Source organism: Cetorhinus maximus, unplaced genomic scaffold, assembly GCF_964194155.1.
Source record: "Cetorhinus maximus unplaced genomic scaffold, sCetMax3.hap1.1 HAP1_SCAFFOLD_1640, whole genome shotgun sequence".
Taxonomy (NCBI): domain Eukaryota; kingdom Metazoa; phylum Chordata; class Chondrichthyes; order Lamniformes; family Cetorhinidae; genus Cetorhinus; species Cetorhinus maximus.
The window spans coordinates 25,392-40,262 of NW_027597580.1; the positions used below are offsets into that span (position 1 = coordinate 25,392).

Genomic DNA, 14,871 nt, shown 5'->3' on the forward strand with positions numbered 1-14,871 from the left:
CAGGTTGAACATGGGCAAGGAAACCACCTGCTGATTACCACATACCACCCTTCCTCGGCTGAGGAATTAGTGCTTCCTCCATGTTGAACACCAATTGGAGGAAGCACTGAGGGTGGCAATGGTGCAGAATGTACTCTGGTTGGGGGACTTCAATGTCCATCACCAAGAGTGGCTCAGTAGCACCACCACTGATGGGTCCTAAATGACATAGCTGCTAGACTGGGTCTGCGGCGGGTAGTGAGGGAACTAACAAGAGGGGAAAACCTATTTGACCTCATCCTCACCACCCTGCCTGCTGCAGATGCATCGGTCCATGACAGTATCAGTAGGAGTGACCACCGCACAGTCCTTGTGGAAACGAAGTCCTGCCTTCACATTGAGGATACCTTCCATCGTGTTGTGTGGCACTACCACTGTGCTAAATGGGATAGATTTCAAACAGATCTAGCAACTCAAGACTGTGTATCCATGAGGCACTGTGGGCCATCAGCAGCAGCAGAATTGTACTCGAATACAATATGTAAGCTCATGGCCCGGCATATCTCCCACTCTACCATTACTACCAAGCCAGGGGATCAACCCTGGTTCAGTGGAGAGTGCAGGAGGGAATGCCAGGAGCAGCACCAGGCAAACCTAAAAATGAGATGTCAACCTGGCGAAGATATAACACAGGGTTACTTGCGTGCCAAACAGCATAAGCAGCAAGCGATAGACAGAGCCAATTGAACACACAACCAACAGATCAGATTTAAGCTCTGCAGTCCCGCCATATCCAGTCGTGAATGGTGGTGGGAAATTAAACAACTCACTGGAGGAGGAGGCTCCATAAATATCCCCATCCTCAATGATGGGGGAGCCCAGCACATCAATCCAAAAGATAAGGCTGAAGCATTTGCAATAATCTTCAGCCAGTAGTGCCGAGTGGATGATCCATGTCGGCCTCTGGAGGTCCCCAGCATCACAGATGCCAGTCAATTCACTCCACGTGATATCAAAAAATGGCTGAAGGCACTGGATACTGCAAAGGCTATGGGCCCTGACAATATTCAGGCAATAGTACTGAAGACTTGTGCCCCAGAACTTGCCACGCCCCTAGCCAAGCTGTTCCAGTACAGCTACAACACTGGCATCTACCCCACTATGTGGAAAATTGCCCAGGTATGTCCTGTACACAAAGGACAAATCCAATTGGGCCAATTACTGCCCCAACAGTCTACTCTCGATCATCAAAGTGATGGAAGGGGTCATCATCAACAGTGCTATCAAGCAGCACTTGCTCACTGATGCCCAATTTGAGTTCCGCCAGGGCCACTCTGTTCCTGACCTCGTTACAGCCTTCGTTCAAACATGGACAGAAGAGATGAACTCACAAGGTGAAGTGAGAGTGACTGCCCTTGACATCAAGGCCGCATTTGACTGAGTGTGGCATCGAGGAACCCTAGCAAAACTGGGGTCAATGGGAATCAGGGAAAACTTTCCATTGGTTGGAGTCATACCTAGCACAAAAGAAGATGGTTGTGGTTGTTGGAGGTCAGTTTTCTCAGTTCCAGGACATCACTGCAGGAGTTCCTCAGGGTAGTGTCCTAGGCCCAACCATCTTCAGCTGCTACATCAATGACCTTCCTTCCGTCATAAGGTCAGAAGGAGGGGTGTTCGCTGCAGTGTACAGTATCATTTGCAACTCCTCAGATACTGAAGCAGTCCATGTCCAAATGCAGCAAGACCTGGACAATATCCAGGCTTGGGCTGATAAGTGGTAAATAACATTTGTGTCACACAAACGTCAGGCAATGACCATCTCCAACAAGAGACAATCCAACCATCGCCCACTGATATTCAGTGGCATTACCATCACTGAATCCTCCACTATCAACATCCTGGGGGTTATCATTGACCTGAAACTGAACTGGACTAGCCACATAAATACTGTCTCTACAAGAGCAGGTCAGAGGCTAGGAATCATGTGACGAGTAACTCACCTCCTGACTCCCAAAACCTGTCCACCATCTACAAGGCACAAGTCAGGAGTGTGATGGAATACTCCCCACTTGCCTGGATGAGTGCAGCTCCCACCACACTCAAGAAGCTTGACACTGTCCAGGACAAAGCAGTCGCTTGATTGGCACCACATCCACAAACATTCACTCCCTCCACCACTGACACACAGTAGCAGCAGTGTGTACCATCTACAAGATGGACTGTAGGAATTCACCAAGGCTCCTTAGGCAGCACCTTCCAAAACCACTACCCCCTAGAACGACAAGGGCAGCAGATAGACGGGAACACCACCACCTGCGAGTTCCCCACCAAGTCACTCACCATCCTGACTTGGAATTATATCGCCGTTCCTTCACTGTCACTGGGTCAAAATCCTGGAACTCTCTTCCTAACAGCACTGTGGGTGTACCTACACCACAGGGACTGCAGCGATTGAAGAAGGCAGCTCACCACCACCTTCCCAAGGGCAATTAGGGATGGGCAATAAATGCTGGCCTAGTCAGTGAAGCCCACATTTTTAAAAAAAATGTCCTGGATGTTTCTCTGCATTACACAAGCACGGGGAGACATGGAACAATTGAAACAGAGAAGCACAAAAAGAGAGAAGACAAAGAAGAGGCTATTAGCCAGAACTCACGCTAAGACTGTACTGGTTAGATCACAGAGTATGTATTCTGTTCTGCCACTAGACCACAAAAAATGATATATGTGCGCTGGAGAAAAGAAACAAGTGTGGTCCCAAGTGTGAAGTGGCTGAACTCTGAGGAAAGGTTATAAAAACTCAAGCACTGCAGTCTGGTGATTACAAGAGGCACCTCATTAAAGCAGACACACATGAAATGAATGGTACAATGCAAGACCTGGGGTATAACTTCAAACTAAGGTGGGAAGGTAGAATGTGAATTTAAGTTAGTGAAGATAAAATATAAAACAAATTTGTTAGTAACAGCTTATTTTCTCAAAGTGCAGTAAATATTTGATATAATTACCTGACTAGATAGAGGAGTTAAATACTAAGCAATTTTTAAAAGGTAGTTGGCTGCTGGAATGGCAGAGTCTGGATACTGCGGTGATGGACTTTGGTGGGTGCAACTGTCTTTTTGCAGGCTTGACATGATTCGCTTGTTTGGTCATTAAATTTCCTTCTTTTGCTGCACTCTGGCCTGGCCTCAATATAAGGAACCCCACCTTTTTCTTTCACTCTGCTTAACTTCCCTTAATACCTCAGCCAGACTGATGTCACTCACGTTCAAAAGATTGAAGCTACATTTGTCTGAAAAGGAAATAGAATGAAGAAAACTGGCTGCCTGTTTACATTCTGCTCAGTTTTCTTTTCCATCTGGCGCTGTGTACAACACTGCACTGATATGCAATGAACCAAATTCACGTTACTAGCACTGCCCATTTCATGTCCTTTATGTCAGGTGACTGGTTTAAGGAGATTCCTCATAAGGAAGGTATGTCCCATGGCCTATATGGGAGTCTCTTGCCCATCCCCCAATTTCCTTCTCTCCTCCAATGGCAGCCGTACCTTTAGCTGCCTACACACTAGGAGAGAAATCTCCCAGAGCTTAAACATCCCTGTCTCTCACTCTCTGAAGCATTGGATATGAAGAACGGGATTGACAGGCTGCGTCTCTTTTGAAAAAAGAAGGCCTAGGGGTAACCTCATAGAGGTCTTTAAAATTATGAAAGGTTTTGATAGAAACGATACAGGCCATGTGGGGAAGAGCAAAACTAGGATGGCAGATTTGGAGCCCACACCCCAGGAGCCTGTGATTAGCAACCATGAGCTGGAGGAGAAGCAGGATGAGAATAACCTGAGCGGTGGCGATGAGGATGAGGATCAGAACCAGACTGAAACAAATGAAGCTTAACTTCAAAATGAAGAAAATGATAAACTGAAGGAAAAAAGCAGCCAGCATGGTGGGAACCACTTTGAGCTATATTCAACTAACCAAAATGCAAGATTCCAGATTTTTGTGAGCAATATCCAATTTGAAAGGAAGTGACAAACACTTAAAAGATATGAGAGAAAGTTGGTGAGGTTACTCGCGTGGAACTCTTTATGAATGTGGGTGGAAAGTCGAGGGGATGTGGTGTTGTGGAATTCAAGGGTGAAGGAAACATGAGAGGCTGTGGAGGTGATGGATAAGCAAAGTTTCAGTGTAAGACCTCTTAAAGTGGAAGAGGATTTGGATGGTGGGCATGCAAGAGGTATGATGCAGAAGTTCGGAGGTTTTGCCTGGATGGGAGTGGGTGGTGGAGGAGGTGTAGGTGGTCTGGGAATGAATATCCCACCTGCTGTCTTGCATGACTCTCAGGTCTCCAAAGATGTTCTCAATGCCCTACAGGATGGCAGACTTGGAAGCACCATCTTTATTGTTAATCTTGATTTCAAAAGTGGGATGGAAGAAGTTGAAGGAAGTTTTCTCCATGGCAGGCTTTGTGGTATGGGCAGCTATAGTGGAAGACAAAGATGGGAAGAGTCATGGAATGGGCACTTAACTTTTGAGCGCCCAATTGATGTAGCTTGAACAGATTCAATGTTCAATGGGCAGCTTCTGTTTGACAGGCCTATGCACATCAAGATGGATAACAAATCCATGCCCAAGTATAACTTCTATGGTGCAGATCATACTTCACAACTTCCTAAGGGACTTGGTGGCATTAGTATGGGCCTAGGACCTGGCAGCCAGCCACTTGATGCCAGAGATCTGAATGCAGGGATGGGAAATGCTGGACCTAGAGACATGAGTCCAGGAATGGGAGGCATGGGCATGGATGGAATGGGATTTGATGGCATGAACCAGATGGGAGGAGGCAACATGGATGGTCAATGGGGTGGTGGTGGTGGAGGTGGGGTGGACAGGATGGATAACATGGGGAGGTTTGGCCCAGGAATGAACATGGGAGGATCAGGAGGATCAGGAGGTATGGATTATTATAGAGGACCTGTTGGTGGTGGAATGGGAGACATGTTCCAAGGAGGAATGAGTGGTCCTGGAAGTGGTGGAGAAATAGGTGGCAGTGGTTTTGACCGGGACTTTGGTAGGTCAATAACCAGGGGGCATAGATTTACGGTAAGAGGTAGAAGGCTAAGGGGGGAGTTGAGGAGAAATCTTTTCACCCAAAGAATGGTGGGAGTCTGGAACTCACTGCCTGAAAAGGTAGTTGATTCAGAAACTTTTGCAACATTTAAGAAGTATTTAGATATTCACTTGTGTTGCGATAGCCTCCAGGTCTATGGGCCAAGTGCTGGAAAATGGGATTAGTGTAGTCAGATCTTTGTTGACCGGCTCAAACACCTTGAGCCAAATGGCCTCCTTCTGTGCTGTAAATGTCTGAGCCTATGAGTCTGGAGACCATCAATCTAAGATGGTCACCAAGAAACCCAATAGGAAATTCAGAAGAAACTTCTTTACTCAGTGAACTACCACAGTGAGCTGCACTTTCACACTCCCCTGCGGGCAGCTTTGAAGGTGAGGGGCAAACAAAACCTAGCAGGTAGCCTTCCCATTGTCTACTCAACTGCCCCCGACCTGTATCAAATTTTACAGGGGACGGGGGAGGCACTGAGTGGCTCACCCAGCCTTGGGACGATTGATTTAGTGGCCACTTAAGGACTCCATCCCACCCCCGCCGATATGTTACTGAGGGGGTGGGAGGTCTACAACAGGCAGGAAGTCCGGCTGGTGTCAGGCAAGGGGTGGGAGGACATCCTTTGGGGTCCCCTGAGTCCATTAGAGGCAACCCCCTCCTCCACTGAAAGGTCCTCTCCCTGCCTTTAATCCTCCCCCTGGCCTCTTGAATCCACTCTCACTACCTGTCGTGCCCTTACCAAGACTCCTGGACTTACCTGCACTCCTCTGTATTGGGGAATACAGAGCTGCCTATCAATTCAATTGCAAGTCTTGCCTTAAAGCAATTGATGCTGCTCCCAGCGTTAAATTGCCGTGGGCTAGCCTTATTATGGATAGGCTCCTCTGACCTCTTTAGCCGAGGTGGGTAGCAGGAACCATAGCGTCTTGTAAAATTCAGTCCAACGAGTGGGTCAAGTAAATACGTAGTATAGGTCATTTAAGGGGAAGCTGGACAAGGATATGAGGAAGAAGGGAACAGAGAGTTACGATGATAGATTTAGATAAGAAAAGATGAGAGGAGGCTTGACGGGAACAAAGACACCAGCATGGACTGGTTGGGTCAAATGGCCAGTTTGTGAATTATACCTTATGGCATATGTCCTTATGTGGTTCATGTTAAATTTTGTTTGGTAACACTCCTGTAAGTGATTTGTGGTCTTTTTGCTATATAAATGAAAGTTGTTGTTGAATTCTCTTTACTTGTTTTGGAAGTGCAGACACTCAGGCAGTGCAGGTCACCAGTTTGCTGCAGGACCACTTGTGTGGTCAATCCTGTGTCCGATGTATTTTGTAGCAGGCGGTTTCCCGCGTCCTTTACTGCCTTGACATCCTCTTTCAGGAAGGAGATAAAGATTTCCTGCCAGTTTTTCTGAATGCACAAGGGACTCATCTTTTTGCATTATCTATAAGCAACAGGTTCTAGTTTTTATCTTTGTGGGAGTTGGAGAACAGTATGTTGGGGAGATAGATAGACACAGGAGTTCGCTCTCCCTTCGATTCCACACCAACCCTAACCCTCTGAGCCACAAAACCCCTTCTGTTTAATGGGAAGTTGCTGAAATGAGGAACATTTATTTCTCTTCCAGTCGTTATTTCCATTCCCTTTAACTGTTAATTCTTACTAGAATTTGGCTTCACAAGCAACTGTGACCCCCTTGTGTACCTCCATCAAATGGCCATTCTTTCTGTAAAGAGTCCAGATAGTGAATCCTGGCAGGATATTCAGTTACAGGGTACTGTATACTGATAAAAGAGTTCAGTATAGCACAGCCCATTTCAGTAGCATCTGACTGACTGGCTTAGGATTCTTTGGGGAGTAACTAGTAATATTCCGTTAGCTGTTACCTGCAGAGATCCATTGGAGCAAATATATGTGCCTTATTACCTGGTTTTATTTGCTTAAGACAATCAAATTAATAACTTAAAGCCTACCAAGCTTTCATTTATCGTAACATCTTTTTATGTAATTTGGCATCAATGCTTGTCTGGTAATGGTCCTGTGAAGCACCTTAGGATCTTTTTTACTCTGTTAAAGATGCTATAAAAATACAACTTGTTAATTTAGAACATTTGTGAACTTTAGCTTTATTACCTGTTATTGAAGAGACATCAGAACCAGGTCTTGTCCAATGTAAGGCAGGGAGAGGGTGGGGGGAGCGACACCATTGTGTACGGCCTGATGAGAAAATGGCAGCCTGGGTCTCGCTTTCCCCAGCTGCATAGCCCAAGGGACATGGAGACCAGTTGAAGTTCCTCCACCCAGACTTAAATAAACAAGGACCAGGGATTAAAGCCTCCAAATTTGCTGATCACTATAACTCAGTATCTCAAACGGAATTTGTGATGCCAAATTCCAGTCAGAATTAGCACTTGAGTGAGTAGAGGGGGAAGCACAAACCTCCTCTTGTGATGGGGCCTGGTTTTTAGGCCCCAACGGGGCTGGAAACAGAGACGAGCAGGCACTGAAAGTGGTCAGGGCCCCAGCTCCATCCTGATGTTCCCAGGCCAATTTCGGTGGGGTGGGATTTGGGGGCGGCAGGGCTATCTGTCCATTTGGACGGGTCTGCCAATTAAGCTCATTAACGAACACTTAAGGATTGGGTCTACTGGGATTTTCCAGTCGGCCTCCAGGTTCCAACAGGCAGTGGGGGGGCAGTTTAACTGCTTGGAGTGGAGCCTGCTGGCAGCAGACTGGGGACCCAGCACTCCAGGCATGTTGAGAAGCCTTTCCTGCCTGCCTGGATGCAGCAGTAGCTGCAGCCGCAGACCTCCATGTGGAGTAGATTCCCCCGCCCCCTCCACCATCACAATGCTGGTCCAGCTGCAAAGGCCATTTTTTTATTTAACCTTTAAAAAGCTGGCAATATCTGTGCCTCCATCTCGAAGCACCCTCTCTCTGACTTCCTTACCTGGCATGGCATATCCTGCTGCTGCCTTGCAGCTGGAAGGCCCCTGACCATTCAGCTGAGAAAGCCCACCCACCCTTCTTAATTGGACGGTGAGCCTGCCCTCTGGCCTTTAATTGGCTGCCCCAGGGAAAATCACAATGACTGTGTTTCTCTCATGGTGCAGGCTTCTGGCCCCATTGGAGCCTGACGGTGGGGTTCAGAAGCCCACGGGGAACATTCTGCCCATGGGGTGAACATGTACATAGGGCCAGTCACCACTTAGCTCCATTCGTACGTGCAGAGCGCTACTTTTCTCCCATACATCCTTGGAAGGTCTGACTGTTCAGGGTGGCTGTTCCTCTGCCTGTTCTGAATTTCAGGCCCTTTGAGGCTGAATCCCAAGCATATTATTTAATCTTACATGGGACGTGGGCATTTGTTGGCCATCCCTAATTGCCCTTGAGAGCAGTTAAGGGTCAACTATGCTGTGGGCCTGGAGTCACGTGCAGGCCAGACTGGGAGGACAGCAGATGTCCTTCCCTGAAGGGCATTAGTGAACCAGATGGTATTTTATTTTTTTACATCAATGATAGTTTCATGTTCACCATTACTGGGGCTAGCTTTGAATTGCAGATTTTATTAATTGAATTTAAATTCCACCAAGTGCCATGGTGGGGGGATTTAAACCTGTGTCCCCAGAGCATTAGCCTGGGCTTCTGGATTACTAGTCCAGTGACATTACTACACCCCTAGTTTCCACTGCAGCCGGGAGTCACCGGCTAATATAGAGTGAAGTATGGGTTTCTTTTTCTCCTTTTGGAGTTAATCATGACGGTCGTACTACATGGTGCAGCAAACCTTTTTTTAACAGAAGTTCCTCGTGTCAATACATTGATATTCTGCTGGCTGAAGCTGGCAGTGTCTGGATATATTCATAGCAAACACTGTCTGATGCGCCATGTGCCAGACATTCATCCTCTGTCTGAAAGGTTTACTCTAGAGTTTAAAATAACGCCGTTTGAAAGACCAAATTCCTCAAGTCACTTGTTTTAATAAATGCTTTTCTTGTCCGCATCTGTCTCCAGTGCTAACCACCAAATGCATGCACTGTCTCCCACCCCCCCCACCACCCCCCCCATCAAAGGCAACTCCCAACTTGCCCAATCTCTAGGCAGATGCCAGCTTCAAAAACGACGTGTAAGCCGACTTAAAAGCCAATGAGTGCACGGCCATTTTGGTTTGAGATGACCTCCGTGAGCTGCTTGACCTTTGCTTTCATCAGCGCTGTACCTTCTCAATGGAATTCGTTCCTTCTGTATTCATTCTATGAGCCCTAGACTGCACGCTTATCTCACAGGTTGGTAGTCTGAGAGTAAGAAATATGGCCCCTTGGTTTGCTGGGGTGAAATTGGGGCAAAACTGGGGACCAGGGATGAAATGGAGTGGGGGGAGGAGTAGGGGAGGGAGGGCAATATGGTGGAGTGCAGAGGTGGGGCAGCAAATGTGGCAGGACCCCGATATTCTGCCCCAAAGCCGTGACTGCAGCCATTTCTGTGGGGGGGTGCAGTGCCATACCACCCGGACCTAACCAAAGAAGGCAGGGCTGGCAGGATTGCATCAGCTACTGGAATTTCCACCCATGCCACCTCTTGTGCCTGAACATACCTGATGGTGAGCGGGTACCAGCACTCAGCCCAGCACTCAGCACAACGTAACACTGAAGGTAGGGCCCGCACCAAAGGATTCATGGTCTGAACTGGCCTGGGAAGACTTTCAGTCCCAGTGAAACTGGCCCTCCTTAAAATAGTGCTTGTTTCAACTTTTATCAGCTTAGACCTCGAGTGGCTGGTCAGTCCAACACTTTCCACACCTCCCATTTGGAATATTCCGGGCACACGCCTGGACTATGTAAATTGTCTGACATAGGGCCTCCCGCAGGCTGCCAGCGAGGGGGCAGTGCAAGTCAGTGGAGAAAGGTGGCTACCTCTGAGGTGGAAAAGGGCTGTGTCCTGCCCAGTAAAGGTATATCATGTTCCTAACCATCAAGATATGGGCAGGGGTTTTCCGGCCTGGCCTTGGTGGGACCTGCCACGGAGGATGTGGTGGGCCAGCCCAAAGTCCGCTGACTTTCAGTGGGACCAGAAGAGCCTTAGGGGTCTTCTTGGGGGGGGGATCATGGACCCCAGTGGGGTCATGAGGCGAGATACTGGGGTCACAGGCTTTGCAGCAGCAATGGCTGCCGTGGAGATCCGACTGAATGAATGTTAAATGCTGCGAGGCCCCTTTAAATCCTAAATGGCTGATGCCTGATTCCTGCTCCAAAAAAACACCCTGGAAAGGCAAGTTTTTAAAAAAAAATTCCATGGAGATTGAAAACTCTGCTTCCCCCCACCCCCACCCCACCCCCACCAACGCTGGCCCTCACAGGTCTAAAGTCTGGTCAAGAGGGGAGACATAAGACATTAGGGGCCAGATCCTCACCAAGAAGGTGAGAAACAGGAGCCAGGTCTGGTTTTTTTTTGTCAGAAACCCGCTTCTGGTGGCAAGCTGACTTGAAGTTCAGGAGCGGGATTTTCAGCTTGGCGTGAAATGGCGGGCGGTGACGTCAGGTGAGTGTCCTGACATCACCACACACTCGTGTGATATTTCGGTCAGCGGGCATGCGCGAGAGTCAGCAGCACACCTGCCGACAAGAGGCCTACTAGGGCCCTTAAGCTGGTAATTAGGTTGAGTTTTTCTCTGCCCATCCAACCTTACGTTTGGTGGACGGGCGAATAAACCAGGCGGCTGTTACATTTTTTGCGAAACCTCAACCACGGGCTGGTTGGTGCTTGGGCAGGATTTTAATAATCACCATGTAAAGGTACGTGAGTCCACGGTATGGACACTTTTTTTTTCTTGGATTTTTAACATCTTCAATTTTGTTCTCAAATATCTTCAGCTCCCTGAGGCAGCTCTGTGCCTTCAGGGAGCTTTCAGTGCGCGCTCCCTGTGCACGCACGGACTTTAATGCTCGCCTCTCGTCGTCCCCACCCAGGCAGCGCTGAGCTTCTCAGCGCGTGTTTCATGCTGGCCGTTATTTGGCCAGCCAACATGAAGTCACTGTCGGGGTCCCATTTGTGGGTGGCGGACCGTTTCTTGGCCATTCCCAGGCCTGGCCAACGAGGGGAAAATCTTCCCCCAGATTTCCGCAGGGAGTAAGCCATTAATGATTTCCCTGTTCAATTAAAGCCAGCGGGGACAGGAATAGAGGTGGGTTTCAGACACTCAATTGGGCAGCCATCAGTGAGGCTGCTGGTTCTCCTGAGGGAGTGAGTTTGTGCCAAAGCCTTCCGCTGTACCACAGGGAAATGAGATGTCACAGGAGTCAGAGCCCTGGTTCCCCCCCTGGAGGGAGAGGAGGGGGGTCCTCTTCCTGGAGGGTGGAAGGAGGAGACTATCTCACTGTTCAGCAGGGGCACCTCTCTGTTCAGCGTCATCTCCCTCTGCATCCTATTCCTCCTCCTCCCTTACCACCTCCTCCTCCTGCTCACTCCCCACGATGAGTTTTCCCTTCCAAGGCCTGACTGTTCTCAAGGTCCACATATCTGAAGGACCGTTATATGGAGAGCGCAGCAGAGCACCGATAAAGACCAATACTCTTGGAGGTTATTGCATGGCAGCACTTGACCAATCTAGGCACTAGACCCAGTGCCCACTGAGTCTGATGCCCCATCAGTTATGAATCTGAAATATTGCCCAGTCTTGGTGAAGAGGGCATAGGTCACCTGTGATGTACAGGTGCTTGTTATGACGTGGCAGATGATGTGTGCCAGGCAGACTAAATCCACAAGGGAAACTTGGCCACGCTGATACAACAGTTTTGCAATTTGTATTTATTATGAAGATGTGTGCACTGAATTCAGAAGTAATGAGTCAACTAAGATCTTTAGAGATTTTTAAAAGTTAAATTAAAATATTCATTAACACGATTTCAAGCATATACATAAGACTACAATTACTTAATACTGTAACAAATCCTAAAATTCCTAATTAACCAGACTCTAAATTACACACCTTTTAAGGCAACAGTCCAAAATAGATTTTAAATTTAAAAAGCAAGCCAGCAAGTTACCACAGCACCCACCTGACAGTGGAATTCCAAAAACGTGCCTCCAACTTTAGTCACTGGACACAGCAGACTTATGCACAAATGGCTAGAGGCTTCCCGAAGGCTGTTTCACACAGTCCCTGTTAGATCTTACATGGCTCCCCAACATAGCATTTCATTCTCCTTTATATACATTTCTTCATCTTTAATCTGTAAATTCCATTGTTCCATATGCCTTTGAAATGTACTTTTCCCATAATATAAAAATTTTCATATTGCCATTATTGTCAGTGACCTTTGGGAAAAATAAACACACTGCTTGGCCTTGCTTATCTGGCTAGTTGGAAACATTCTAACATCCCTTTGAAATCCAGACAACTTCTTCACTTATCCAAAATTCCAAATTTCCTTCACACCTTACATGCTAAGACAGCATCCATGATTACTCGTTAGCATTTGAAGTACACTCCTACACCTAACTGCTTTTGATAATTTCAAGCTTGCAGTCTCCCTCACTCTAAATGTAACTAAATCCCACAGACAGGACCATCTACACTAACCCATAAATCTACTTGACAATAAACCTGAATAATATTGTGGGAATTATTATACTTTCGTAATGAGCAGCATGTGAGATGCCGCAGAGGTGGGCACAGATGTCTGACTAGAGAGTCGGTCTCCTTCGGCGCTGGTCCTTGACTATATCCAGGCACTGCCTGTAGATCCTGTGCTCAGGGTAGATTCTCCTTCTCCTTTGTGCCCCTTGTCCCTTTCCTCTGCCCTTCCTGTGTGGGCTGCAGCCTCTCGTCTCCAATGTCCACCAATCACACATAGCACCACACTCAGCTGGATCCTGCTACGCTGAAACTCCTGATCAAATGAACCTCTTCATATAATGTCATTTGGAAAGGGCTCAACCATAATTTAAAAGAATATACAAGTAACCAGGTCTGAAGGCGACTTTGTTCGTTGTCCCACTTTTAAAGGTGCTTAACATTACAATGATAGAAAGGTAGAATATTATTTTATTATCATGCTAAACTTACATAAGCTGGAAACAACAATGGAGCAACATAAAAGCAAAATACTGTGGATGCTGGAAATCTGAAATAAAAACAAAAAATGCTGGAAAATCTGAACAGGTCTGGAGAGCATCCTGGAGAGAGAAACAGAGTTACACATTTCGAGTCTGTATGGTTCCTGAAGAAGAATCATACGGACTCTCTCCTTCTCCTCAGATGCTGCCAGACCTGGTCAGAATTTACAGCATTTTCTGTTTTTATAATGGAGTAACGTATATCACCTGAGATAAAACCGCCACAAGGAATTTGTGCCTCGTATCAAACCATTTATCCCACATTTTGAGGACACGTTGAAAAGTTCAAATTAACCCTCGGAAATAAATAATATTGGGAAGGTCTGAAATTGGTGAATTTGTCGTCTTCTGGCAAGCTCACACACAGGGCCCCCCCCAATCTGAGGCAGACTACAGCAAACAGGCGCTCGAGTGGCCCCCTTACCTTTCCACCACTTCATGGTGCAGTATGAAGTTCACCATTAACTGAGGAGGATAGTGATGGACTTCAGGGGGACATACACGCTGGTGGAATGGGCAGACACGTGGTAGATGAAAGTTAATGCATAGAAGTGTGAAGCGATTCATTTTGATAGGAAGGACAAGGAGAGGCAATTTTTTAATTTACTCATTCATGGGCTGTGGGCTTCACTGGCTGGGCCAGCATTTATTGCCCATCCCTAATTGCCCTTGAGAAGGTGGTGGTGAGCTGCCTTCTTGAACTGCTGCAGTCCATGTGGTGTAGATACACCCACAGTGCTGTTAGGGAGGGAGTTCCAGGATTTTTACCCAGCGACAGTGAAGGAACGGCGAGATATTTCCAAGTCAGGATGGTGAGTGACTTGGAGGGGGACTTCCAAGTGGTGGTGTTCCCATATAAAATAGACAAAACAATTCTAAAAGGAGTGCAGGGCAAGTTGAGAAAGTGATTAAAAAGGCATACACGATCAGGATTTTATCAACAGATGCTGTGATGACTGTCACTTTAAGATCAGTTCAACTGAGTAGGGGTCACGTGATTTGTTCAGCCAAGGGGGGTAGCGCAGGGGTAATAAATTCTAGGGAGGGGTTTCCTAGGAAAAGAAGATGGCTGTATGAGGGGCTGGCTGGATACAAGCAGCCACGGAAGCTCTCGTGTAAATAAAATTTGTTTTCTTTGACTAAGAAGCCTCCGAGCATTCAAAATTGCGGGGTCTAGACAGAGTAGATAGAGAGAAATTATTCCCAGTAGCTGAAGGGTCAAGAATTAGAGGACACTAATTTGAGGTGACATGAGGAAAAACATGTTTACACAGTGAGTGGTTTGGATCTGGAAGGTACTGCCTGTAAGTGCGGTGGAGGCAGATATAATCGGGGCTTTCTAAAGAGATTTAGATAAGCTCTTGCAGGGCAGTGGAATGGGACTAACTGAGCTGTCCTTGCAGGGAGCCAGCAAGAACACAATGGTCCGAATGGCATTCTTCTGTGCTGCGATCATTCTAAAACTCTATGATAAGCAACATGTGTAGCACATGTCTCCAAAGACCTATGGATCCCGAGATCAGCTGATTGTGAATTTATTGCCAAGTGATGACAAAAACGGTAAGGTGCAACAACATACTTGCCTTTTTAGATTTTACGGCTGGAAAACCATTGTGGCTCTATTGTTTGGATGAGGCATTAAACCGAGGCTTCAAT

General features: G+C 47.1%; 1 pseudogene; it reads left to right on the forward strand.

The window, feature by feature from the left end:
- The first annotated feature begins 3,740 nt into the window (after window positions 1–3,740).
- Window positions 3,741–8,237, forward strand: LOC144676491 (heterogeneous nuclear ribonucleoprotein M pseudogene; annotated as a pseudogene).
- Window positions 8,238–14,871: the final 6,634 nt, after the last annotated feature.